General features: G+C 45.4%; 1 protein-coding gene across 4 annotated transcripts in view; it reads left to right on the top strand.

Annotated features, from left to right (window-relative positions):
• Positions 1-26500, top strand: part of LOC121855708 (vesicular acetylcholine transporter-like) — a 91694-nt gene that overhangs the window by 46932 nt on the left and 18262 nt on the right. Inside the window, exon 2 of one of the 4 annotated variants that reach the window (XM_042350795.1) lies at positions 8937-8965. The exons of 1 other annotated variant lie outside the window; for it this stretch is intronic. The gene's annotated coding sequence lies outside the window, so the exon portion shown is untranslated. Of the gene's footprint in view, positions 1-8936; positions 9034-22817; positions 22923-26500 lie in introns of those variants that run through there. 2 more of the 4 variants (XM_042350798.1, XM_042350797.1) reach the window with 2 other exon arrangements.

Below are 26500 nucleotides of genomic sequence, written 5' to 3'. Positions count from 1 at the left end.
GGATGGAGGATTGAGAGTAGGTTGAGAAGGTTAAGGCGGCTGAAAGAAGCGAACAGAGAGAGAGAGAGAGAGAGAGAGAGAGGGGGGGGAGAGAGAGAGGAGAGAGAGAGAGAGAGAGAGAGAGAGAGAGAGAGAGATCTAATAAATTATGTGGGAGAAAAAAAAAGTAAAGCAGGCAGAAAAGATGAACACAAAGGAAGAGAAACAGAAGGAAAAATTAGAAAGATATGAGATACCTACGTAGAAGGAGGGAAGAAGAAGGAATGAAGGAGAGGGGAGGAGGTTGGATGAGCACTTCAGTTTGAATATTTTACGAAGTTCATGTTGGCTTGCAGCTGGGCCGCAGTGACGGCCACACACACACACACACACACACACACACACACACACACACACACACACACACACACACACACACACACACACACACACACACACACACACACACACACACACACACACACACACACACACACACACACACACACACACACACACACACACACACACACACACACACACACACACACACACACACACACACACACACACACACACACACACACACACACACACACACACACACACACACACACACACACACACACACACACACACACACACACACACACACACACACACACACACACACACACACACACACACACACACACACACACACACACACACACACACACACACACACACACACACACACACACACACACACACACACACACACACACACACACACACACACACACACACACACACACACACACACACACACACACACACACACACACACACACACACACACACACACACACACACACAGATTTTATAAACATCTGAGAAAACTTTGCTGGAGAGAAAGAGAGACAGCTAAGAGAGAGAGAGAGAGAGAGAGAGAGAGAGAGAGAGAGAGAGAGAGAGAGAGAGAGAGAGAGAGAGAGCACACATTTTCTCGAGTAGTTACTGCTACAAACGTTTGCTTTAGCGTCAATCACTAGAAGCGCTTACTGTGTCGTCTATGTTCAGGAACGTTTGTCGTGACGTCAACTTCAAAAACGTTTACAGTGAGAATGTTCGTCCTTAGAAACACCTGCCTCAAAAACGTTCACCATGACACCTGCCTCAAAAACGTTCCACTTAACACCTGCCTCAAAAACGTTCCACTTAACACCTGCCTCAAAAACATTCACCATGACACCTGCCTCAAAAACGTTCCACTTAACACCTGCCTCAAAAACGTTCACCATGACACCTGCCTCAAAAGCATCCCAATTAACACCTGCCTGAAAAACGTCCCAATTAACACCTTCCCTACTCAGGTATGGAAGGTGAGGCAGGAGGCCAACACAGTTTGTCAGACTATGTAAGCGTCGACCTAAACTTTGATCGACTTCCCTCCCGCTGAACAGAGAAGCTCGTAGTCCACTAATTTAACTAATCTACACACATACACACTAAGGTAATTAAGGGTGTTTACCTGAAGACTTTTGAATATAGAGACAGAATGAGTTAAAGAGACAATATGGTGTGTGTGTGCGTGTGTGTGTGTGTGTGTGTGTTTGTTGTAATGATGTGCACGTGTTTGTTTAGTGTAAGTGTATAGTGTGTGTGGTCATCTCTCTCTCTCTCTCTCTCTCTCTCTCTCTCTCTCTCAACAACAGGTCGTAAACGGTATAGCAACTCAAGAACGGGAGATCGTAAACAGTATAGCAACAGGGGAACGTAAACGATATAGCAACAGGGGAACGTAAGCAGGGAGAGAAGGAAGGGCCTCCGTTCCCCAGTGTACGTTCCGTATAAGAATGAAGGGTGTCAATAGTAATTTACTCCCGAGGTCCCGAGCGGCCAGCCAGCCACTGTAATCAACGCTGCCTCGCCCCGCGCTGTGTAGTCCTGTGTACCTGCTGTGTAGTCCTGTGTACCTGCTGTGTAGTCCTGTGTACCTGCTGTGTAGTCCTGTGTACCTGCTGTGTAGTCTGTGTACCTGCTGTGTAGTCCTGTGTACCTGCTGTGTAGTCCTGTGTACCTGCTGTGTAGTCCTGTGTACCTGCTGTGTAGTCCTGTGTACCTGCTGTGTAGTCCTGTGTACCTGCTGTGTAGTCCTGTGTACCTGCTGTGTAGTCCTGTGTACCTGCTGTGTGTGGCCCTGTGTGGTCCTGTGTACCCTGCTGTGTGTGGGCCCTGTGTGGTCCTGTGTACCTGCTGTGTGTGGCCCTGTGTGGTCCTGTGTACCTGCTGTGTGTGGGCCTGTGTGGTCCTGTGTACCTGCTGTGTGTGGCCTGTGTGGTCCTGTGCACCTGCTGTGTGTGGCCTGTGTTGGTCCTGTGTACCTGCTGTGTGTGGCCCTGTGGTCCTGTGTACCTGCTGTGTGTGGCCCTGTGTGTAGTCCAGTGTACCTGCTGTGTGTGGCCCTGTGTGGTCCTGTGCACCTGCTGTGTGTGGCCCTGTGTGGTCCTGTGTACCTGCTGTATGTGGCCTGTGTACGTGCTGTGTGTACCTGCTCTAGGTGTGTGCGTGTGTATATATATATTTGGATGGACGTAGGGTGTGTATGACCGCAAGTGTGTATATGAATGCATGTAAATGAGTGTGTGTGTGTGTGTGTGTGTGTGTGTGTGTGTGTGTGTGTGAAATTAGTGTTTGTACGTAAATGTGATTCTGTGTAAGTGTGTTTGTGTAAGTATATGCATGCGTGTGTGCGTGAGTGTATAAAAGTTCGTGTATGCGTATGTAAAAGTGTTAAAGTGTTTGTGTGTAAATACGTAAATGATTGTGTAAGTGACTGTGTCTACATGAGATGTACTGTATACGTGTGCATTTACGTGTGTACCTGTACGTTTTGTGTATACGTGTGTGTGTCCTTCTTTGTGTGTGTATTTTTGTCCGTGCTTGCAGGTAAGAATGTGTGTGTGTGTGTGTGTGTGTAGGGCGTGGTGACACAGCCTGATAGTCTTGTAATGATTATGGTCGACGGTCTGTCAGCAACCCCCTCCGTCTTCCCCTCCCTCCTTCCTTCCTCTTTTTCTCCTTCCCTCCCTCTTCCTTACCCCCATTCCTTCCTTCTCCTCCCTTCCCCAGAGAAGAAAGAAAAGGGAACAAGAAAGAGGAATTGAAGACGATGAAAAATAAGAAAATAAGGAATAGGGAAACAGGAAGAAAGAAGGGAAAATGATAGAGAATGAATAAAATAAATGGAAGGAAAGGAAGGAAGGAGGGTAGAGGAAGAAGATAAATGGAAGGGAGGAGGAGGAGGAGGGAGACAGGAAGAAGGTGAGGAAACAGAAGAGGGTGAGGAGGAAAAAGACAGGAAAAGGAGGAAAAAGAAGAGAAGAATGAGGAGATGAAAAAGAGGAAGCAGGAGGAGGAAGAAAGGAGGATGAGGGGAAGGGGAGGAGAAGGAAGAAAGGAGGAATGAGGAGAAGAAAAAGACGAAGCACGAGGAAAGAAGAGAAGAGAAAAAGAGGAGGGGAAAAGGAGGAGGAGGAGGGAAAGGAGGAGGAGGAGGGGAAAAGGAGGAGGAGGAGGGGAAAAGGAGGGAGGAGGAAAAGGAGGAGGAGGAGGGGAAAAGGAGGAGGAGGAGGAGGAGGAGGAGGGAAAAGGAGGAGGAGGAGGGGAAAAGGAGGAGGAGGAGGGGGAAAGAAGGAGGAGGAGGGGGGAAAAGGAGGAGGGGGAAAAAGAGGAAAATAGCAAAAACTAGCCAGCACTATAAAGAGTATTGGACATGCGAACACCTCCCATAAACTAAGACTAGAGCCACTGAGGGACCTTCCTTCCTTCCTTCCTTCCTTCCTTCCTTCCTTCCTTCTTTCGTAACCTAACCTAACCTAAACACTTTTCCATATACACATCAAATCAATTCATTGCTTCTCTATAAAATCTCTCTTTAATTAATAACTTCAGTTGGTTAATATTTTCCTAACCCGTTTCGTCTTATAGCGTGAATTCCTAAGCCATTATAATATATTCTGCCATAAGTCAATTTTCTCAGGCATAAAATTCTTTCCTGACTCTCAACCTATCAGAAGAGCCGTTTCACAGGGTTATGTTCACCTCTGTTCTTTTTAACCAATCAGAAAGTCCATTTCGTACCTGCCGGAGCTCAACCAATCAACACCAATGTTTCTTTTGTTTTCCCAAGTTTCAGACAACAAGAGCTTCTGTTTACGTTCATGGAATTTGTTCTTCGCTGCTGAACTTAAAATGCAAGATTTACTTTACCTGCAAGATTTACTTTACCTGCAAGATTTACTTTACCTGCAAGATTTACTTTACCTACAAGATTTACTTTAATTTACCAGCTAGACTTAATTCACTTAATCTTACCTGTCATACTTAGGGGCGGTATACTTATTAACTTGAAGATCTCACATGATAGCCGATAATGACCTACCGAGACTAACGGAACGCCAGAGGTGGTAGGTGAATGGTGGGCGATGATTCGTCTGGCGCTGCTGTCTGCTCGTAACGGCGTTCTTTATTATATAGGAGTAAGGTGTATGAGTCCCGGCTTATTAAGTGACGCCTATGGCCTAACGTCTTTGAGCTGAGGCCTATGAACTGAGGCCTATGAACTGAGGCCTATGAACTGAGGCCTATAAACTGAGGCCTATGAACTGAGGCCTATAAACTGAGGCCTATAAACTGAGGCCTATGAACTGAGGCCTATAAGCTGAGGCCCATGAGGTGGGTCTTAAGAATGTCTTATTATAGACCGTTGTGTTGCCGCTTTACCCTGACGTTATGTAAATGAGGGAGGGAGGGAGGGAGGGAGGGAGGGAAGAAGGAAGACTACGAGGAGGAAGGAAAGAAGGAAAAGAGGGAAAATCCTTTATAGTTAAGTACCGTCAGATTATCTTTGTCTCTCACTCCTACCTCATCTCTCACTCATCTCTGTCTCTCACTCATCTCTGTCTCTCACTCCTGCCTCATCTCTCACTCATCTCTGTCTCTCACTCCTGCCTCATCTCTCACTCATCACTGTCTCTCACTCCTACCTCATCTCTCACTCATCACTGTCTCTCACTCCTACCTATTCTCTCATCCATCTCTGTCTCTCACTCCTGCCTCATCTCTCACTCATCTCCGTCTCTCACTCCTGCCTCATCTCTGTCTCTCACCTACCTCTACTTTATCTCTCATCTATCTCTCGTGTGTGTGAGAGAGAGAGAGAGAGAGAGTCAGGGAGAGTCAGGGAGAAAGAGGAAGTGAGAGAAGAAAGGGAGAATAGACAAAAAAAAAGAGGAAGGGAGAAAGATTTTTAGATAAACGCACAAGAAGAATCGTACATAAAGAATCGTGCCAAGAATCACACTAATGACGCAGAAATGTGAATCGTGGTAGTCACTAAGGAGTCAACTAGGAAGCACCCAGTCATGGATATCACGAATCACCTGTCAGGAATGAGTCATCACCGAGAATCACGCCAAGGCATCCAATAACAAAGTAAATCACCAAGAATCATTAAGAATCACGCAGAATCACAAAGAATCAACTCACACAGAATCACCAAGACGCCTTATGAATCACCAAGACGCCTTAAGAAGCACACAATACACTGAAAATCACTAGACCATACAGAATCACAGAATCATACAGAATCACACACCCCCCTCCTCCGTAAAAGTGGGGCCAAGAGGTGGTAGAGAAGAGAGGAGGAATGGTCAGAAGATGGAGGGTTGGGAAGGTCATCGTGAAATGTCGTATGATTATTTTATTTTCTGTCTCGTGGTGGTGGGTAAAGGTGGTAGTGGTGGTGGGTGGTAGTGGTGGTGGTGAAGGTGGTAGTGGTGGTGGTGGTAAAGGTGGTAGTGTGGTGGTAAAGGTGGTAGTGGTGGTGGTAGTGGTGGTGGTGGTAGTATGTGTATTAGTGTGTAAAGTGGTAGTGGTGGTGGTGGCAAAGGTGGTAGAGGTGGGAGGTGGTAGAGGTGGTAGTGGTGGGTGGTGGGAGGTGGTGGTAGTAGGTGGTGGTGGTAAAGGTGTGGTGGTGGTGGTGGTGGTAGGTAAAGGAGTGTGGTATGGTAGTGGTGGTAAAGGTAGTGGTGGTGGTGGAGGTGGTGTAATGAAAAAGATATATAGTGGGGGAGATAGAAAGAAAATGTGGAGGGGGGGGAGAAACAACCCCTAAAATTAGAGAAAATTAATGAGAAAGAGTAATAAAGTAACCCAGAGAGAGAGAGAGAGAGAGAGAGAGAGAGAGAGAGAGAGAGAATGTTTCCTCATCAGCCTCTCTCAGACCATGAACAGGAAACCGTATAAGTCACCAGATGAGTGAGGGGAGATGACCGTGTGTGTGTGTGTGTGTGTGTGTGTGTGTGTGTGTGTGTGTGTGTGTGCTTAAATCACAATGCACCTTCAACTTTATCTACCTACTCTCTCTCTGTCTCTCTCTCTCTCTCTCTCACATATATTTCCTTCGCTCCTTCCAACTCCTTTTCTCTGATTTAAATTTCCTTTCTTCCTTCTTCTTAGTATTTCATTCATTCACTCTTCTTTCCCTATCCTATTTCTCATCTTCGTTCACCAATTCATCATCTTCCCACATCTTCCGTTTCTTTTTTATTCTTATTTTCCATTATTTTTTGTTTCTTTTCTCTCTCTTTCTCCTGTTTCTATTTCTCATCTTCACATTCCACTTCTCTTTCTGCGTCTCTTTCTCCTTCTCTTCCCGTCTTCTGATTCTCGTTAAAATCTTCCTCCATCATCATCTCCCCTTTCTCGTTCTCATTCTTCTCTTTTATCCATCTTCTAATTCCCACCCAATTCGCCCTGTTTCATTCCCTGTTCCTCTTCCCTTCTCCTCTTTCCTCCCATTCTCTCCCTTCTTCATCCTCTCTCCTCCTCTCCCCCCCCCCTCCTTCTCCTCGACCTCACCGGAGGACCTGAGGGCGTGAGGGGAAATAGGTCCATAATGAGGGGAATCTGCAGCCCCTCCCCTCGGCAGGTAAGGCGTTCGAGGGGGGGTGGGTGGAGGGAGTAAGGGGTGATGGGGTGGGGTGATGGGGGTGGAGTGGGACCAGGATATTGCCCGCTGATGAAGATTGATCGCGATAGAGCAGAGTTTTTTTGGTCACCCTCGGGATTGTATCGAGTCTCGAGTTTTGGCGAGACTTGAGATCAAAATAAAATACATATACTTTCCGTGTGGGCAAAGAAGGAAAGTTTAGGTGGGATTTTTTGTGATTCATTCGGTGCTTCAATGTGTCGAGTTTTGATAAATTGTTCTGGGATAAAGGGAGTTAAGTGTTTCGTGTGAAGTGATTCGGAACTTCAGGACTTTGGCTTATGTATTATGTTAAGTGGAAAAAAATGAAATAAAAATATTTATTCGCGAGTGATTTGGACTGCAAGGTTTCGATTCACACACACACACACAAATCACATGATTGTATAGAAGCTTCAAAACTTTAATGCACTTAGGAGTATATTTAAAAAAAATGAGTTTTATGGTTGATTAAAAGCCGTGAAACATCGATTACATGATGATTTACCCTCCCAGTTAATTCCACTTGAAAATTAACCATCCTAACGTAACCTAACCTTACCGAATGCCCAGGTAACATCAGGTTGGTTAATATTCAGGTGATATTACCTGGGAGAGCAAATCGCCGCATGATCCAAATATATTCTGGAATTCATTTAAATCTTTTGTAAATTGGGTTGAGAAAGTTGATTATTGTGGTTCATGTGATGGTTCAACTGGTTGATGTGAAGGTTCAACTGGTTCATGTGATGGTTCAACTGGTTCAGGTAATGGTTTAGAAGATAATGAACACTGGTGGAGATAAAGTTAAGAGAAATGAACAGAAACTTACTTATATGCGGGTTTTTTTTATGAATTATCGAATGTTATTAACCGCTTAGATGGATGGTCAAAGAGTTACTTGTCCAAAATTTTATAAAGATTAAATCAAGAGTTCAGAACTTTAACCCTGATGAACCCCTGCAGCAAGTGAAGGTTCAGTGCTTCGACTCCGGGTAAAGTGATCGTAAAAGTTGAAATTTGGGAGCTTTAGTGAGATGACCTTTGGAGAGGGTTTATTGATTCAAAGCTTCACCTACTAAGAGATGCAGTAAGCGTTGCAGGTTCGGAGCCTCAACCCGACACATGTCTATGAAGGAGAGTCTGTAAATCAATGTATGGCTGATGATTCGAAGCTTCGGGGTGAATAAGAATACCTAATGGTTTAGTGTTTCAAAATAATGAACCAATGACTTAGAAAAAGCAAAGGAAAACTAAGGGAAAAATAAGTGATTTACTTTAACTTATATGATATTTGTAAGTATTTAATAGTTAGCTTATAAGTATTCGTTTAAGGTTTGGATATTCTATGATTTTATTTAATATATGGCTGTTGGAAAGATATTATGAGTATTTAGATTAAGATTCACACACACACACACACACACACACACACACACACGTATGCATCACCAGCCTGGTCGTCTTCTCTCAACTCCACCCAACAACGTCGGCTACAGAAGGTACAGAAAAGGGCCTGCAGAGTCATGCTCGGCGCAGAATACTCCGGCTACACCAACGCTCTCTCCACCCTGGAAATGCCATCCCTCAGTGACCTCCACCACCAAGCACTGGAAAGGTTTGGCAGCCAACTAATACACCACCCTCGTCATCGCCACCTCCTGCAGCCCCCCACCCAACTCGCGCAGTCCGCCACTACAACAAAATTCAGCCCATAAGAGCCCGCACCGATAGATATAAGAACAGCACCATCCCATCTATTGTTAAAATAATAAACAACTCCTCATTTATGTACTGTACAGCCCTGTAAATGTGTTCAACGCATATTATATCATCATGTCTAAATCAAATGTAAGTCTGTATCTTTTCAGCCACCGGCTGCAACTCTATTACATACATACACAGTCTAAGGAACCAACTCACCCATCTTTCCAATCCCCAGGTGTCGGTGGCTCCTCTAAGGCTGACCAGGTAATCTCACGAAGCATCTTAGAGAGCTTACCCTCAACCCGAGGCTAGAAGGTCCTGACCGAGTACTGGTGAGTGTGTGAAGGGGGGTGGGGTGTTGTGAGGGGAGGTATTGTGAGGGGGTGTTGTGAGGGGGTTGTGAGGGGAGGTGCTGTGAGGGGAGGTGTTGTGAGGGAGAGGTGTTGTGAGGGGGTTGTGGAGGGGAGGTGTTGTGAGGGAGGGATGGGGTGTTGTGAGGGGGTTTTAGAGGGGAGGTGTTGTGAGTAGGAGTGGGTTTCTTGTGAGGGGGGAGGTAAGTACAGAGAGATTAAAGGTGGAGGGGGCTTGTGAGGGGAGGTACAGGAGGGAGGGACAGGTGCGAGGAGGGTGTGAGGAGGCAGGTGTAAGGGAGGCAATGTGAGGGAGGGGCAGGTGTGAGGAGGGACAGGTGAGGGAGGCAGGTGTGAGGGAGGAATGTGTGAGGAGGGGCAGGTGTGAGGGAGGGGCAGGTGTGAGGAGGGGCAGGTGTGAGGGAGGGCAGGTGTGAGGAGGGGCAGGTGTGAGGAGGGCAGGTGTGAGGGAAGCGCAGGCAGGTGGAGGAGGGGCAGGTGAGGGAGGGGCAGGTGAGGAGGGCAGGTGTAAAGGAGGCAGGTGTAAGGGAGGGCAGGTGTATGGGAGGGGCAGGTAAGGTGAAAAATTCACATGTAGAGCTTACTCGCACCCACTGTCCTTCACTTCCCTCTACCTTTCCTCACTCCCTCCCCTCACCCCCCACTCCCCTCCCCTCCCCTCACACCCTGGAAGTGCCTCAGTTGATGGAATGTTTACAGCGGGGTGCAGGTGAGAGCCCAGTGTGTTATCCTGTCGGGGAAGATTGTAAAAGACGGGAATGGCTTGTTTGTTACGACTCTAGGTTGTTTGGTGGTGAGGGAGAGTTGTGGTGGTGGTGGTGAGGGAGAGTGGTGGTGGTGGTGAGGGAGAGTGGTGGTGGTGAGGGAGAGGTGGTGGTGGTGAGGAGAGGGTGGTGGTGTTGGTGGTGGTGGTGGTGGTGAGGGAGTGTGGTGGTGGTGATAAGGAGGATAGTAGTGGTGTGTGTGTGTGTGTGTGTGTGTGTGTGTGTGTGTGTGTGTGTGTGTGTGTGTGTGTGTGTGTGTGTGGATATTTATATAGATATATTGTAAAACACCAGCACTATAAGATAATAAAACATCATGCTCAATGGCAGCGTTACACTTCCTTATAACACACACACACACACACACACACACACACACACACACACACACACACACACACACACACACACACACACACACACACACAAACAACTATTCAGTCACTCACCTTTACCGATCTAACACCTCCCTCTTCACCCTCCTCCTCTACCCTCCTTAACTCTCACCCCCTCTCTGCTTCCCTCCCACCACCCTCCACTTCCCCTCTCTTACCACTACACCCACACCCACCCTTCTCTCCCTACCCACACCCTCCTTCACCCTCCTTACTCTTCATATTCCCAACACACGCAGACACGCACACACCCTCCTAGCCCCCACCCTTCCTCCCTCCCTCACCCTTTCTCAGCACCTTCCCTCACCTCTACCTCCCTCACTCCTTGCCTTCCCTCCCTCCTCCTCACTTCCTCCTCCTCCCTTCTCACCCTTCACCTTCCTCAATTCTTACCTCCTTCCCTCACCTTCCCTCCCTCCAGCCATACATATTGCTTAGGACTGTACACGTCGACGCAAATTTTCGAGACAGGCATCGTATGAGCTCGATTGGCTTAGTTACCCCTTAGTCGATAGTTCCTGGAAGAGGGGGTAGAGGAGGGGTGGAGAGGGAGGGGTAGAAGGGGAGGGGGTATGGGGTGGGGGGTTATGGGGTGAGTGGGAAGGGGGTACGGAGGAGGGGGTGACTGGTTGGAGGGAGGGAAGTAGGGGGGGTTGGTGGAGGGAAGGAGGGAGGGGGTACTTGCTTATTTCTCAACCACTATTCATTATCCCTCTATGGTGGTCAATAAATGGTGGTAATTGGATTTCTCTGTGGTGGATGGTGGTTGTGGATAGTGATTGATACTTTGTTTATAAGAGTTGTTTGTTAAATCTGTTTGAGGTTTGTTTGAGTGATTGTAGTTGATTTGTAAAGAAGTTTGTGTGTTGGTTGTTGTTTGACGATAAATTTATGTATGTTTTAAATAGTTTATCGTTTGTGTTGTATTGATAAAAGTTGTTTGAATCTTTTTATTTACATTTACTTGTTTGTTTGTGTGTTTATATGAAGCTTTATAGGATGGTTCTTGTTTGCTGTTTGTTAACTTACTTTCTTTTGTGGTAATTTACTTGGTGTTTTGTATATCCAGTTCTGGCTGTCCTAAAACTATTTATTTAATGACATGTATGAAATATTTAACTTAATTTCATATCTACAGTGAAAACAAATACAACTTTTTTCTTTATCACGTCAGAGGAAATTCCCTTCCCTCACTGGTTTGACTGATGGATGATTATTCACGTATAATTTTTTTTTAATGAATTACAGTTTAACTAATGTTTTTATTTTTCGTGGTAAATTTATTAACCTTTTTCTGTCTCACCTGTTAATTATAAAGTCAATCTGAATTTTTTTTACCTGTCATACGTGTAGAACCTTTTCGATATCAAATCAATTTAGAACCTTTTAACACCACAGGCCACCGGCAGAGATTATTGACACCCATCAGCTCAAACAAGGCTTTTGACACGAGTTCTCCACTTAGGAGCGTTTGACTTGACACCAGATCCCCCCTACCTTTACAACAGGGCCTTTTGACACCTCAGTTTTCAATAGGCCTTTGACACGACGCCTTGTTAAGAGAGTGAGCCAAGTGCCACAATATCCACTTGTCACTTAGCGCCTTTGTCCCCACATACTGGTGGCACAGTGCCCGGTCGTCGTTAATTCATTAGTGGCAGTGTTGCTTTACAAAGGACACGCCTCTCTCGGTGCAGGTGGATCGATAGGCTCTACCGGGCCTGGCTGGCTGGCTGGGGCGCCACGCCTACCAGGACCTGCCACCCGACACACCTACAGGCCTGCCTCTCTCTGTCCAGGACCTGCCACCCAACACACCTACAGGCCTAAGCTCTCTCTGTCCAGGACCTGCCACCCAACACACCTACAGGCCTGCCTCTCTGTGTCCAGGACCTGCCACCCAACACACCTACAGGCCTGCCTCTCTCTGTCCAGACCTTGCCCAACACACCTACAGGCCTGCCTCTGTGTCCAGGACCTGCCACCAACACACCTACAGGCCTGCCCTCAGCAACCAGGACCTGCCACCGCCAAATTGGGCGTCAGGCCCACTCTTGTGTTAGGTCCTCTCATGTCTAGAGTCTCCTCGTGTTTAGTGTCCTCTTGTGTCTTAAGGCTGCCCTCCTCCCCTCGTCTTTAGGGCACCACACCCCTCCTCCCCCGAATCCTCCTTCCCCAACACTCCTATCACAGGCCTAGGAGGAGGAAGAGGAGGAGGAGGGGGACGTCACGCCTTCCCGGATCCCGTCCTGCCTCATAGCAACCTCCTGCACAGTACCCCTCTCCTCCCCCTCACCCCACTGTGCCCGTTACTAACACCACAGGGTTGCTGATATAGATCCCGTCTCCCTTAACATTGGCACAGGACCTTAATCACTGCCATAGAGCCCCCTGAAGTGCCAGAAGCTCCTCCAGCAATTACACAAGGCACCCCGCAGGGCCACACGCCTCCTCAACATTGTCACCGAGCTTCCAAGACCACAACAGGCCCGTTCCTTCAACACTATAAGGAGTTCGACCTTGTTGGTGTTAGGGCGTGTAGGACTCCACTGTAGGACCCCACTTCTCTTACATAACTCCAAACACCTTCCCTCTCCTAGAACAAAGAGAGAGAGAGAGAGAGAGAGAGAGAGAGAGAGAGAGAGAGAGAGAGAGAGAGGGGATGGGTTACATTAGGGGAGGAGGGAGGAGGGCGGGAGAAAAGCAGGAAATGATTCTGAGATTTACCAAAAAGGAATACAGAATGATGGGTGGGGAGGAGAGGAGGGAAAATGGGATGGGAGGGGAGAAGAAGGTATAGGAGGAGGAGGGACGGAAAATAAGAGAAGAGGAGATGTGAGGAAAGAAGAGGAATGTGAGAAGGAAAGAATGAAAATGGGGAAGAGGATATAGAAAGGATAGAAGAAGAGGAAAGATAGGTGATGGGACGGGAAAGGGAAGAAGGAAGGAAGGAAGGAAGGAGAGGGAGAGAGGAAGGAGGAAGAGAGTAAGAGAGGAACAAGTGAAGAGCAAAGAGCAGAGAGGTTGGGGGGTGAGGCAGGAAGAGGAGGGATGAAGGAGAGGGAAGAAGAGGGAGAGAAGAACGGGAGGGAGGAAGAGAAGAGAGGAAGGGAGGATTGAAGGAGAGAGAGAAGAAGGGAGGGAGGAGAGGAGAGAGGAGGAACGAGAGAGAAGTAAGGAGGGAGAAAAGGAGAGGGAAGAAAGGGGATGAAGGGGAGAGCGGAAGGAGAGCGGATGGGGAGGAAGGAAAGGGAGGTTAACAGATGAAAGGTTCAATGTCCGAATTTTTGGTCAAAGCGATAAACTATATTTACTTTTTCTCTCTTTTTTTCTGGACAGAGATAGGGAGGTGGGGAGGTGGGGTGGGGTGGGGAGGAGGGGAGGTGTGGAGGTGGGAGGTGGGGTGGGGGTGGGGGGGGGTGGGGTGGGGAGGTGTGGAGGTGGGGAGGTGTGGAGGTGTGGAGGTGGGGTAAGGTGGGGGTGAGGTGGAGGTGTGGAGGTGGAGGGTCGACTTTGACGGCAGAATATCCCCCCATGCACACAAAAATACAAACGTACACACACAAACGTACACGGACACACGTACACGCACGCATACACCATAAGTGACCACCTTCCTGGATGACCTCGCTTGAACCTGGCCAATGAAACCTAATTGAAGGAGTCGGGTGATGAAAGTGATAAACCCCTAAGGTCTTTAAGGTCGGGTTTCTACCTCTTAACCTCTGGGTAGTTGAGCCTTAACAACCAGTACACATATATACCACGCCAGTTGAAACCTTCCCCTACACTATTCCCTTATAGATATTTTCCTTATTTTCTTTAACTTTATTTGGATTTTATTTCGTCTTATTTTTATCGTATTTTCAGAACAATGACTCAGCATATTTACCGAAAATTATGTATTCAAAGTCAAGTATAAAAAAATAAGCGTAGTTTTTTTTATTAATTTTTTTTTCTGTTCAAGTCAAAATCCTAAATTAATTCTGTTGTATAATTATTTTCTTGAGGTGAATAAACAAAAATAAACAAAATCCTGACTTATTTTTAAACTCATATTTACTTTTGTTATATTCAAGCATTTTTTCTCCTCCTCTGAACGCCCACCACCATCACTACTACCACCACTACCACCACCATAACCACCACCACCATAACTACCAATACCACCAACACTACTACCACCACCACTACCACCAACACTACTACCACCATCACCACCACCTACTTAACTACAATCAGGTTTCTCTTTCCTCAATCATCTCCTCTTCTTCTATTCACCGATACACCCCTCCTCCTCTCCTCTCCGGGCAGGGGGGGGCAGGGGGGAGGGGAGGGTAGGGAGGGGGGAGGGTAGGGGAGGGAGGGTAGGGGAGGAGCAGGGGGGAGGGCAGGGAGGGGAGGGGAGGGGGGGAGGGAGGGAGGGGAGGGGGGGAGGGAGGAGGGAGGAGGAGGGAGGGTAGGGGAGGGAGTGGAGGGAGGAGGGAGGCAGGGGAGGGAGGGCAGGGAGGAGGTAGAGGTAGGAGGAGGAAGCAGTAACAATTGGTCCAACTCAGTAAAATTAAGAATGAAAGCACTGTGATGTTTACTCTGGAGGCCAGGTTTAGAATAACACACACACACACACACACACACACACACACACACACACGCGTATTCTATAATTCAATAGGACTGGGGCATGAAAATTAGAACCTACCCCTCTCTAACCCCTTCCTCACCCCACTCTAACCCCGCCTCTAACCCCCTCTCCTCCTTCCTCACCCCACTCTAACCCCTCTCCTCCTGCCTCACCCTAACCCCTCTCCTCCTTCCTCACCCCACTCTAACCCCTCTCCTCCTTCCTCACCCCCACTCTAACCTCTCTCCCTCCTTCCTCACACCACTCTAACCCCTCTCCTTCCTCACCCCACTCTAACCTCTCCTCCTGCCTCACCCCACTCTAACCCCTCTCCTCCTTCCTCACCCCTCTAACCCCTCTCCTCCTGCCTCACCCCACTCTAACCCCTCTCCTCCTTCCTCACCCCTCTAACCCTCTCTACCCTCTAACCCCTCTCCCCCCTCTAACCCCTCTCCTCCTTCCTCACAACCCCTCTCCCTCCTTCCTCACCCCACTCTAACCCCCTCCTCCTTTCAAACCCTCACCCACCTAACCTCCCTCACCCCTCTAACCCCTCTCCTTCCCCCCCACTCTAACCCCTCTCCTCCTTCCTCACCCCACTCTAACCCTCTCTCCTCCTTTCTCACACCACTCTAACCCTCTCCTTCCCCACCCCAACTCTAAACCCCTCTCCTCCTTCCTCACCCCACTCTAACCCCCTCCTCCCTCACCCCACTCTAACCCCCCTCCCCACCCCACCCCCCCTCCTCACCCCACCTCTAACCTAACCCCCTCTCCCCTTCCTCAAATCCCCAAATCGACACTCAGGTTGCCCATTCCGTACATGAACAAATACCACGGCATTATCGACCTCCTCACGTCTCGGGGGGTAGAGGAGTGAGGGAGTGGGGGGAGTGGGGGGAGTGAGTGGGGGGTAGGGGAGGAGGTACCTGGCTTCCCTCACCTGCTCCAACCTCAATTTTATGTTCCAGACGAATTGAAAGATTGACTCCTGAATCTCGTGTCTTTGTTAGGCTTCTGTTCTATTGTCCATCAGGAGGAAGGCACCTGCAGCAGTCAACCCCGAGGTGGTGGCTGACTGGGTGGTGCAACGTAAGGTCTTCTTCAGTGATGGGGTGTATTAGTCCGCCTGCAGGATGGGATGGAAAAAATAAAGTGTGTGTGTGTGTGTGTGTGTGTGTGTGTTGGGAGGGCGTCCGCTGGCTGGTGGTTATTTCTGGAAGGTTAATATGAGGAATGTGACTCACTGACGGAAAAGTGAGTGAGTGAGAGTGTGTGTGTGTGTGTGTGTGTGTGTGTGTGTGTGTGTGTGCGTGTGTGCCTCCAGCTCCAGACCATGGCGTGTTAGTGTTACCTGGAGCTGGAGGGTTCATACTTGTGAGAGATTTGACGTATGAATCTTCCTCTAAATACAATGAGAGTTTACCTTGAGTATGATGATATAAACACCTTGAGTACGAGGACATAACGCTTTGAGTACGATGATATAACACCTTGAGTACGAGGACATAACACTTTGAGTACGATAATATCATACACAAAGGGTTAAATCATCGTACTCAAGGTGTCAAAAACATTCATGACATTTTGCCGACATTACTTTTTGTACTCAACATAAGTCAATTATTTGAGTACATCGTTACATCTTCACTTATGAGGAGACAGAATTCGCTTCAAATTAGTCTCAAGTTTGAAGTGATTTATTTGTGATGATTATTGTTGCTGTTGTTTTTGTTTGTTGTTGCTGTTGTTGTTGTTGTTGTTTTTGTTGCTGTTGTTGTTGTTTTTTGTTCTTGTTGTTTATGTTGTTGCTAAAAATCTACATGAAAAGAATCATTTTTCCTAAAGGTTAAAAAGAAGGTGGTGTGTGTGTGTGTGTATTGATTAGAATGCAGATAATTATTTTAATGAGAGATATTATTTTTAATTATCTTCACTACCTAACCTTGGAACCTCTCTCTCTCTCTCTGTCTCTCTCTCTCTCTCATTACGATAATGACGCACTATCACCAGCGAGGAAAATGCAGATCGCGAGGTGTTACGGTGGGGAGGTGTGGGTAGGTGGAGGTGTTAACGGGGAGTAAGGGGTGTGTGTGTGTGTGTAATAATAATAATAATAATAATAATTAACGGTTTATTGAAGAGTCAAGCAGCCAGAAGGCTGAAAATATACAGTTACATATCAGAATGTGGGTTGAATTACAAATAATATACAAGTAACATAAGTGACACAAATAAGACATATAATAACTAGATGGGGAAAAGCTCAAGCTACAGTTCATTTCAACATAGTGACAGTGTAAGGAGCAGTGTTTACTGGGAGTGAATACACTGATTTATTACAAGTTATTGATAATCTTTACAATGGTTGGGACTGGGCTGTTCTTATAGCGATCAGTTCGTGCACGTATGGGCTGGATGCGGTTGTGGTGTCGAACAGCAATTCTCGGACAAGGGATCTCAGGTGGTAGTAGGAGCTGGTGTCGGGGATGGTGTAGAAGCTTCTTACCAAATTTGCAGATGAGGTCGTGTGTGTGTGTGTGTGTGTGTATGTGTGTGTGATACGTGGGTGTGGGTGGTTGTGAGTGGAGGTGTGGGAAAGGTGTTGAAGAGGGGTGTGGGAGGGGTGGTGGGTGGGTGGGGTGGGTAGGGGGTGGGTGGGGTGGGTAGGGTGGGTGGGGTGGGGTGGGAGTGGCTGGGAGGGTAAAAGCATTTGATATTCAAGACTAACAGCGCATAGACTTGCAAAATTCTATTAATGTCGTACTATTTTAGGATTGAAGGAGGAGGAGGGAGGGAAGGAGGGAGGAGGGGAGGGGAGGGAGGGAGGGAAGGAAGGAGGGAGGGAAGGAAGGAGGGAGGGGAAGGAAGGAGGAGGGAGGAGGGAGCGAGGGAGGGAAGGAGGGAGGGAGGGAAGGAGGAGGGAGGAGGGAGGGAAGAGGAGGGAAGGGAGGGAGGAAGGAACGAAGAAAGGAGGGAGGGAGGGAGGGAGGCTAGGAGGAGGGAGGGTAGAAAGAAAGACGGAAGAGAGACAAGGTAAAGATAGATAAATGAGGCGGGGAGAGGAGGGGTGGAGAGAGGGAGAGAGAGAGAGAGAATTGGGAGAGAGAATTAAGAGAGGAGGAGGAGTGAGAGGACGAGAGAAAAGAGATGATAAGGAGACAGAGTGAGATGGAGGATATAGGATAGAAAGAGGACAAGGAGAGAGACGGGAAGGAAGTGATAGGGGAGAGAAGAAGGTGGGGAGATAAAGGAAAGAGAGAGAGAGAGAGAGAGAGAGAGAGAGACGTGGTCATTCCCGAGAATAAGGAGGTGTGTCACATTAAATACCAGCATTCCCCAAATTCCCGATTCCCACCCGTCAGCTCTTCCGGTTCTAATCTTAAGGCCATTCCTAGGAACATTACCCGTGTCGGTTTGAGGTGAAGAGGATGAAGAGGAGGAGGAAGAGGAGTTGAAGGAGGAGGAGGAGGAGGAGGATAAAGGGATAAGGTAAAAGGGGTAGGGGGAACAGGGAGAATAAAGGGAGGGGGGAGGAGATAGAAGGTGCCAGGGAGAGTAGAGGGAGAGAGAGGAGGGGAGAGGGAGAGGAGAGAGAGAGAGAGAGAGAGAGAGAGAGAGAGAGAGAGAGAGAGAGAGACCTGCCACTCACCCTAAGAGGTCCTCCTCCTGTATTGACGGACAAGAGGACGTGACCTACTGTATACTAAAGGGCGGAGGAGACGCCTCTATGCTGGTGACTCTCTCTCTCTCTCTCTCTCTCTTCCAATGAGAGCCTTTCCACTGCGACCTTCCTTCCTCTAGAGTCTCCCTCCCTACCTCCTTCCCTCTTCTATTCCACTGAGAGTCTCCCTCCGCTTCCTCTTCCACTGACAGTTTTCCACATATTCCTTTTCCACTGACAGCCCTTCCTCACGCCCTCTCTCTTTCCTCTTCCACTATCAGCCTTCTTCCCTATCTCTCTCCTATTCCACCGACAACCTCCTTCTCTCTCTTCCACTGACCTCCTTCCTTCCTTCCTTCCTTCAGCCCTCCCTCTTCCACTAACACCCTCCTCCTTCCTCCACCTCTACTACCGACATTCACACGTTCTTTATTTAATAGTGGACAGACAAATAAAGAGAAATATTACCTCAAGGTCTTATGACTACTATATGAAACAACCCATGACTGATCATTACACCTTCCAGCATTTCTTCTTCTTTCTCCTCCTCCTCCTCATCTTCATCTTCTTTCTCCTCCTCCTCCTCATCTTCATCTTCTTTCTCCTCCTCCTCCTCCTCTTCTATGTCATGTTAGGTCAATGATATTTGTCAAATGCCATAAATGTTTTAGCGCTACGTCACAAACTTTCAAACGGTGACCATAAAACGTTTTCTTTACATCATCATTGTGTTTTGCGACGTTCCTAACTCTCCACTTTGCCACGGTGAAACGTTTATCTTACGTCATTAAACGTTTTGATGACGTTATTGAGGGCCAATTTCATCATTATATTACATTCTTACATGATTAACGTTTTTTTTTTTTCCTTTGCATGGGTGAAGTTGCTAACGTTCTTGATGTATGTTTTTGGTTAGGATTCACTGGGAAAGTTATTATTACAAACTACAACACATATTTATAACAGTTGTGGTCTCGTTGTGATAGAACATAAGATATATATACCTAAGTTGTAAACGTGTGTGTGTGTGTGTGTGTGTGTGTGGATTTACAATTTAACTTCCCATTAAAAAAAGAAAGAAATAGGCCTACCACAATCTCGACATGGTGCAGAGACAAATGACTACACCATTACTCCACACACACACACACACACACACACACACACACACAAACACACTTCTAAAACGAATCAAAATGAAAAAAAAAAATGAACCCCATCGACTCTAAGTGACAAAGCGCCTTTAAAATTTTGCCTGGAAATCTAAAGACGCCTTGAACGATAACCTATGACTTTTATTTTTATTTTCTCTCTAAGAATATATCACTTGTCATAATGTTTCGTCCACGAGTGAACCCAGTAAGGGGAAGTAACGCTCAGGGACACTAAAGATTCACTGGTACTGTTTTGTTGCTTCAGGGATTCGACTCCTGTCTCTTCTTCTTTCGATTGATTTTTTTTTATCTATGAAAGAAGAAAATGAAAGAAATGTAAGCTTTCCTTTTGCCATCTCTTATTTTCATCTATTATTTTTGTTGTCGTTTTTCTCTTGTTTTTTTTCTTCTCTCTTACTTTTGGTTTTGTTTATTGACTCAATTATATGAAACTCGTGTGTTCGGTTTCTTCTTTTTTGTCTGGTGGTGTTAATGACTCTCTCTCTCTCTCTCTCTCTCTCCTTACCATCTCCCTTCCCTCCTCCCTCTCTCACTTCCTAGCTACCTCTTTACCTCCCTCCCTACTCTACTCCCTTTCTCTCTACCTCTCTACCTCCCTACCTTTCGCCATCTCTACCCCATCCCCATCAACCTTCCTTCTCTCCCTCTCTCTCTCTCCCTCCCTCCCTCCCTCCTTACCAAGATTTACCAAAACACAAACGATTTAAAGTTTTGTAGTTTTCCCCAAACAACAAAATGCTCATTAGCGACTTGTCTTCCTGGTAAAGGCCGATGGCAAGTGTTTTCTTCTTTTGTCTTCACCGCCGTAAGCAGTTTCATCCTACTATAGTCTTCCTTGTGTCTTGCTCCTCCTCCTCTGTTGTCTTCTCCTTCTTTGTTGTCTTCTTCTCGTATTCTTTCTTGTTTTTTTTTGTCTTCTATTGTTTTTTTGTTTATCTTTCTTCTTCCTTCTTTTATTCCTTATTTTCTTCTCCTTCTCCTTGTGCTTTGGTTTTCTTTTCCTCCTCTTTCTCCTATTTCTGGTTTGCTTCTTCCTTCTGTTCTTCCTCCCCATTATGTTCATCTTCTTCCTTTCCTTCCTCCTCCTCCTCTTCCTCCTCCTCTTCCTCCTTCTCCTCCTCCTCCTCCTCCATCTTCCTTTTAATTGACGTTTTTGAAGTCCACTTGAATATATTTTTTCTCCTCAAGTTACAGTCAAGCATTTCTATCTACTCCGCCTGTCTTGATGTTGTTGTTGTTGTTGTTGTTGTTGTTGTTGGTGATGTTGTTGTTGGTGATGTTGTTGTTGGTGATGTTGTTGGTGATGATGTTGTTGTTGTTGTTGATGTTGTTGTTGGTGATGATGTTTTTGTTGTTGGTGATGTTGTTGTTGTTGTTGTTGATTATATTGTTGTTGTGTGATCCTTATTTCTTATACTTTCCCTCCTTCTCTTTCCCTCTTTCTTGTCTTCCTTCCTTCCTTCTCCTTTCCTCCCCTTCCTCCTCCCTCTCATTTCCTTCCTCCTCCTCTCACCCTCCCTCCCTCCCTCTCTTCCCTCTCTCTACCTGGTCCCCTCTTTGTTACCACCTTCCTCTTCCCTTTCCTCATTCCCCTCTCTCTTTTTACACAAGGGGACAGTAGTTTCCCCTCTGACCACACCCTACTGGTATGCTCTGCTGTTCTACATTTCCCTTTCCCGCACCAACCAGGCAGTCATTTCATCCTCTCTCTCTCTCTCTCTCTCCTCTCTCTCTCTCTCTCTCTCTCTCTCTCTCTCTCTCTCTCTCTCTCTCTCTCTGTCTCTCTCTCTCTCTCTCTCTCTCTCTCTCTCTCTCTCTCTCTCTCTCTCTCTCTCTCCTCCTTCTTTTTTCTTTCTTTTCCCATCTCTTGCTCTCTCTCTATCCTTTCCCATCTCCTTAATCCTTCCCTTTCTCCTCCACCCACCTCTTCTCCTTCCTCTCTCTCTCTCTCTCTCTCTTACCTTTTCTCCACTCCACATGATTGCATTTTGTATTTCTCATCTCCTTCATTTCTCCTCCTTCCTTCCTTTACTCCTTCCCCTCCCTTCCCTTCCCTTTACTCCCTTCCTCTCACTATTCCTCCTTCCCTCCCTTTCCTCCCTCCCTCTCTACCTCCATCTCTCTAACCCTTCCACTAATCTCTCTTCCTCTCCTCCAGCTCTCCTCTAACCTCTTCCATCTCTCTTCTCCTCTCCCTCCCCTCCCTCCCTCTCATTATAGTGTGTTTATTTTTTTCATCCATCGTCTTTGGTAACAGTCAGGTTTTGTTTTCCCTGTTGAAGAAAAATTTGATGTTGTCTTCCTTCCTCAGTGGAGAAGGACTCTCTCTCTCTCTCTCTCTCTCTCTCTCTCTCTCTCTCTCTCTAAATTTTTCCTTGTTCCTATCACTTTCTTTGTGTTGCTTCTATCTCTCTTTTTCTATCTCTCTATCTCTCTTTCTCTCTTTCCTTGTCTCTTCACGTCTCTCTATATTACTCTTGTCTCTATCCATCTCTTTGTGTTGCTTCTCTTTCTTTCTCTATCTCTCTATTTGTTCTTCGTGTCTCTATTCCTTCAAGTATTATCCTATCTTCCTATCTCTACTTTAACGTCACCTCCCTCACCCTCCCTCCCTCCCTCTCTTTCTCTCTCTTCTCTTCCCCCTCCTTCTCTCTTCCCCGTGTCCCCTCCCTTCCCCTATAACCACCTTAGTCTCCTCCCCTCTCCTTCCCAACAACCATCCTAGTCCACTCCCCTCCCTCCCTTCTTCTCCCCCCACCCTCCCTCCTCTCCCTCCCCTTACCTTACTACCACCACCCCTTCTCCCCCTCCTCCCACTAGCCCTTGTCCCCTCCACATCCCTCCCCACCCACTCACCCTCTCCCTTCCACCCCAGTTCCCGTGCTCTCCCTGGCTCTTGCTCTTCTCTCCCCACGTTACCTCTCTCTGGCTCTCTCTTTCACCGGGGCGGCCCCTCCCTCCGCCTCACCCCTGGCTGACGGCGTGTTCCCCTCACTGTGGCCGCCCCTCCCTCACGCGCTACCCCGGGACTTCCCCTGGTGGCCCCGCCCATGTACGGATCGATGCAGGTGTGTCGGTGGTGGTGTGTGGGCCGCCGCCGCCGCCAGGCTGCTGGTGGTGGCGGCGGCGGCGGCAACGGCGGCGGCGGCGGTAGTGCGAGTGCGGTCTTATGGCATTGTGCCGCTTTGCTAGAGTCACCGGGATTTACACCTAGTTTCTAGGGCGCCTCCAGTAAGTACCTGTGGCGGTTTACTCCTGATAATCTCCCCGGTTATCTTATAGGGATTACGTCTCACGCTAGACTTATCGTAAACTGTTAATGTGTAACTGTTGATGTGGTGGTCAGTGGAGAGTGACAGTGCGCGGTCTGTTATTATTATTATGTCTTATGTCTCGCTCTTGTTAGGAGACGTGACCCGAGACAGTGTGTCTTAATCAAACTTCCTCAACTTCCCGCGGTAAACACTGACGAGGAAATGTCACGGTTGACTTTAAGACAAATTTCTTGAGCTGACATGATGTTGGTGGCGACTGTGTTACAAGGTTGAAGAGGACCAGTGCGCAAGTGGTCTGTCTCCCTGTACAGTAGTTAGTTTAGTGAAGTTGTTTTTCCGAGTTTCTTACCCAAGTCACGTGATCATTAAACCGTCATTTACTTGATATCATAGCGGGATGTGTAAGGCTGTATAGAACGATTTATTTTTCTTATATTACCGTGAGTTGAAAGACAAAAGCTGGAGTATATATCTCTCTTGACGATTTAGTAATACAATTGCCAATAATGTTTGATATTTAATAGAGGAAATAGAACTATGTCGCGTATTAAACATTATTTTTTTTTCACTTTAATGCCGAAACCAATACTACTTTAATCAACTTTGTATTTTTTGTAACTTTGCACCGAGGTAAAAAAAAATATATATCATACTTTTTAGTGATTTGTGATAAGTAAATTGAGCTATGTGAGGTAAGGATGTGATAGATGTTTAATTAACTCTTTAGAAGGCGAACTGAACACAGCGCCAAAATATATACAGTAGGTTGTTGTTGTTGTTGTCGATTTATCATTAGAGTAAATCCATCTTGGTCTACTTTACATCTGTGAGCTTATACCGACTGCTCACAGAGTTTGTCATAAGTAAGTTTGTGAGTTTGTGATAAGAGTTTCCATTATATCTCGTCATTTTGTGAGTTTGAGTAGAGAGCTTCGATATCTCTCACAGTGGCTTTATCTTGGGTTTTTGAGATATCTTAGTATTTTTTTTAGATTGTGATAACCGCTCAGATATCTAGCGTGTGTGTGTGATGTGTTGGTGGATCTCGCCTGCTGTCGGCTGGTGAGAGATAAATAGAGTATCCGTCGGGTCACCAGCGCCGACAGGCCGAGGGCGGAGGCGGGTTGACTGAATCTCAATACAGGATAAAGCGTTCAGTGTTGATCTATTATGTCACCACCACAACAACCACAATAACCACAACAACAACCACAACAACGACAACAACCACAACAACAACCACAACAACAACCGCACCAACCACCACAACCACCACCACCACAACAACAACAACCACAACACCAAACAAAGAAATTTAACTTCGCCTTTTTTTATCGAATCTGAAATTAAATCAAATAGTTGTATGGACTTTCTAAGGAGGAAATATATATATATGTTTAAATCCGTATAATTTATAAATGAAAAAAAATAAACACAAATTTTCTTGTAATTTATAATGAAAAAATAGTGATCAGATAAAATTTCAAAATAATAATAATAATAACAAATAAATAAAAATCCACTGTACACCAAAATAAACAAAATAATAATAATAATAATAGCGTTCATTGAGCTGAAATAAAGAAGAAGAAAATTATAATTGCCGCGTTATTTTATGATTTTCTGAAGACTTAGTTTTACGGCTTTGAGAAATAAGATAAAAATTTTGTGATGAAAGAAAGTTAAAATGTTATTGTTAATTATCAGGTGACGGAACTATTTTCTTCTAATATTTATAATGATAAGAAAATACAAAATCACTTTATACATTATTACGAGTATTATTAATATTGTTTTTATTATTATTATTATTATTGTTATTGTTATTATTGTTGTAATTGTTATTATTATTACAATTATTATTATTATTACCATTATTATTATTACAATTATTATTACCATTATTATTATTATTATTATTTTTATTATTATTATTTTCCTGTAAATTATCCAACAATGACCTCTCTCTTGATAACAAAATATGATAGAATTCTAAAGTTTATATCCAGTGAGATAAAAAAATATATAGAAATGAACTCGAACGAAAAAAAATACGATTTATAAATTTCCAATGTTTATGTTTACTGGAAAAAAAAATATAACTTTGGAAATAAACTCCTGAAGAAAAAATTAATTATTTATTTTTTGGGGGGAACGCGACTTTTAAACAATTATTCACTTAACACTAAACGATTATATTTAGTGGAGAGGAAACCCCATACTCTACTGGTTGAAGACACATGACTAACCACTTAAGAAAATAACAATAGTCATTAACAACATTTTCCCACGTAGTAAATAATCTTTTGTTAATTGTAAGTGAAAGAAATAATGTCAGGAGGAAATAGAGAAATTATTTATTTCATGCAGAAATAATTTGTGATATCATACATGCTTATGGTATTACCGAATCATACGTGGATGTTACCGATTCATACATGGATATTACCGAATCATACATAGACATCACCGAATCATACATGGATATTACCGAATCATACATGGATATTACCGAATCATACATGGATATTACCGAATCATACATAGACATCACCGAATCATACATGGATATTACCGAATCATACATGGATATTACCGAATCATACATTGACATCACCGAATCATACATGGATATTACCGAATCAAACATGGATATTACCAAATCATACATAATCACCGAATCATGCGTACACAAAAAAATAGCCCCATAATAAATAAATAAAATAAACAAAATTTAAACTTCACTAAAACATCGACAAAAACTAAACAAATTATCAACAAAATACCCAAAAGTTTTTACGAATTATATTAACAAAAATAATGATTAATGGCAAAAAAAATACTTTACTCTCATCTAACGTAACGTAACGTAACCTAACCTAACCCAACCAGACACGACATCAGATGAAGGGCGTTGATCTTAAGAGTGGCTTTGTCAGGTATATAAACAAGCTCGTCCCTGTGTAACTAAATCAGGGCTTATAATTGGCTTTGTTTCGTGGATTCTTGGCTTAAAAACATCTGATGGAGGAAGGGAGAGAGAGAGAGAGAGAGAGAGAGAGAGAGAGAGAGAGGGAGGGAGGGAGAGAGAGAGGGAGGGAGGAGAAGGATTAAGAAGAGGGAAGGAGGGAGGGAGGAGAGATAGGTGGATGAGGATGGAGAGAGAGGAGGAGGAACTACAAAAGATTAATAAAGTGAGAAAGAATAATAATAAGAGACAGTATATAACATAAAGACTATTGTTTATTTGTTGAAGTATATCTGAGTTGTTTTCTTTGTTTATTTGTTTTTGCCTCAGTCTGTTTGTTTTGGGTTTTATTTTGCGTCATTTTGTTTTTATTTTGCGTCATTTTGTTTTTGTTTTGCGTCAGTTTGTTTTTGTTTTTATTTTGCGTCATTTTTTGTTTTTTGTTTAATCATGCGTCGGCTTGTCTGCTTTTATTTTGAGTCAGTTTGTTTTTGTTTGGTTTTATTTTGCATTTGTTTGTTTGTGTTCTGTCAGCATGGTTAGTATCTGTCCTCCAGTGATTCGAA

The sequence above is a fragment of the Homarus americanus genome, unplaced genomic scaffold (genome assembly GCF_018991925.1).
Source record: "Homarus americanus isolate GMGI-L3 unplaced genomic scaffold, GMGI_Hamer_2.0 scaffold19179, whole genome shotgun sequence".
NCBI classification, from domain to species: domain Eukaryota; kingdom Metazoa; phylum Arthropoda; class Malacostraca; order Decapoda; family Nephropidae; genus Homarus; species Homarus americanus.
Note: the sequence above shows the minus strand (reverse complement) of the source record. Positions and strands in the feature narration are given on the sequence as shown.